A 2717-nucleotide genomic window follows, 5' to 3' on the forward strand; every position below is an offset into this window, starting at 1 on the left:
AGGTAATACACTGGAAGTCCTTCAATTCATGTGGGTTGCCACGTCCAAGGTCAAGCAAGCAGATGGCAGAGTCCTTCCTCAAGCAAGTCAGGCAGTGTCTGCCCACAGGCAGCAAACAGCAGGCTGGGTCATCAATAGTCAGTAGCTCGGGAGCTTAGGGAAGCAGGCCCAGATGGTATAATGAACTCAAGCAATCCAAGGCGACAGTATCTACCAGTCTCAAGCTCCAGCGCTGTATACACCAGCAGTATGGCAAAGCAGATCTGGAAGGAGCCTCAAGCTCTACTGACACAAGCCAAGGGTTAGCTTGGTCCACAGGTGGTGTAGCTCACAGGTTGAGGAAGAGAACCACCTAAAGCAGTCACATGCTGGTCTGATCACCAGAGAGCAAAAGCGATGACAGCAAGCCTTGTATTTATCTCTTTGCCCTCCAATCAAACTGCAACCTGATTAATCCCACATGTTCCTATTGGCCAAGGTGACACAATAAACCTAACTATCACAAGTCTACACATAAATTCAGCCTCCTCAAGTTCTTTCTGATTATTAACCAAAAACAAACAGACAAACAACACAAAACCCCAAATTCCCTGCCATAGAGTCAATGCTGAGTCATAATGACCACCCCACCCCTATGTGTTTCATTTCTGAGACTGTAACTGTTTATGAGAATAGAAAGCCAAATCGTTTCCCCACAAGGAACAACTGGTGGTTTCGAACTACTGACCATGTGGACTACAACTCAACTCATAACCTCTAAACCACCAGAGCTCCTTGATCATTGACCAGCAATGTAAAAACCTTTGCCCTCTGAATGAACGTGGTTCAAACTGGATTACTACCTTTCCCTGAGTGGGGCAGTCTTGACCTCAGGGCACTTACCTGGGCGTGCCCAGGTAACATTCCCTCACCAAGATGGGCAGAGGGCTCCAGAACAAGTCCTGTAAACTTTCCCACTCTGCACATACACTCTGCACATACATACACGTGTATGTATCTCAATTGTGGTCCCTTTTCAGCTACCATGTTCCCACCTAAGATGGTGATTAATTGATCTGGGGCCAATCGTGATTTTTGTGGAGAATTTACTTTGTCTTCCACACTTTAATTAGGCATACATTTGGACACGTTATCAGGAGAGACCGGTCCCTGGAGAAGGACATCATGTTCGGTGAGGCAGAGGGGCCGTGAAGAAGAGGAAGGCCCTCAAGGAGATGGGCTGACACAGTGGCTGCAACAATGCGCTCAGGTCAGGAAACAATGGTGAGGACGGGGAAGGGCCGTGCAGTGTCTCCTTCAGTTGTGCAGAAGGTCGCGATGAGGGAGAACCGACTCGATGGCCCCTAACTACGACAACGGCAACCTAAGTTAGCCTCAGGGCTGTGAATCCTTTGAAGGCCATGATGGCCGTATGCTGGTGGTCCCCCTCATTCCGATGATTCATTTTTGTCTGTGTCACATCTTTGTCTCATGTAAGACTTAGTAGAAGGGGTCTCTCTAAAACATATTTGAAGTTGGAGTCTTCCCCCCTATAGAACACGCCATTTCTCAAAAACTCACAGAGAGAGCATGTGGTAGATCTGAAGTGCAACCTATTATTTTCCCCTAATCTGAACAATATTCCATTTCCTCCAAAATAAGACATAAAAGAGAAACTGGTGGTGGAGGCTGTGAATAGAACTTGAGCAATAATTAAATCTATTTTCGATCTTTCTTATGGGCACCAGGGAATCACCCGAGAGGAAACACAGCTCAGACTCCACACTAATGATGCAGAACCCCCGAGCACTGCTCTAGAGGCCACTTCGTATTCCCCTACGGGATACGTTTAAGGGAAATGGTAGTGGAATTCTTACACAGCCTGCCCTGGGGCCCATGACAAACTCTTCTTGTGGAGCAGAAGGAAATAGGAGATGTGAGATTTTCTCCCTGGTCCTTGAGCTTCCAAGATTTTCCTGAACTCTGTGCCTTTATAAGGAGATGCCCACTGTCTCCATCCTCCTCTTGCTGCTGCCAATGCACCTGTAACATTTTCCAATGTGTAGCGTTTTACTGGCTTTGAAATGCTAATTTAACCTTTTTTCATCTAACAGGCGAGAACATTTTGGGGGGTAACATTATAGGAATTAAACAATGCCATGCATTGATTAAAAAAAAAAGAACCTGGGATATGTTGGGAATGGATTGATTTCAATTTCTTCACAGATTTTAAAATTCTTACCAATTTTATCCAAGTAACCTCAATCTTCTGTAATAAATATAACCATGGTTTTGCACACAGTGGATCTGCTTTTGAATTTCATGTTGAATTACCTGTGAATACTGGTTCTCCACTAATACAGACATACGTACACCTTCCTCACATTGGCATTGGTCCTTCTGGTGAGGTTCTTACTCGTATGTTGAGACCGGGTTTGGTGGAGAGGATATCAGGAAATGATTCTGAACACTTGGGATCCAGAAAAGCAATGACTGTTCTCCTTGGTTCCTCTAGGTTTCCTCAGTGTCCTCTTCCTAAAAGAAGTGGCAGATGAAACAATGTACGTGGCTCAGTGATGCTGTTATCTGGTGACATGGGTCCTTTTAGGGAAATAAATGCATGAATTGTTGTATAATCCGGGGAAAGGGAATTGGATGAGAATAAGTTTGACGATGATCATGGTTCCTTTACAGCAGATCCCTGACTCTTGGGGACAGAGTTACAGTCACTTGGAGGG

Source organism: Echinops telfairi, unplaced genomic scaffold (genome assembly GCF_000313985.2).
Source record: "Echinops telfairi isolate 266 unplaced genomic scaffold, ASM31398v2 ScPeMD7_60;HRSCAF=208, whole genome shotgun sequence".
In the NCBI taxonomy this organism is placed as follows: Eukaryota; Metazoa; Chordata; class Mammalia; order Afrosoricida; family Tenrecidae; genus Echinops; species Echinops telfairi.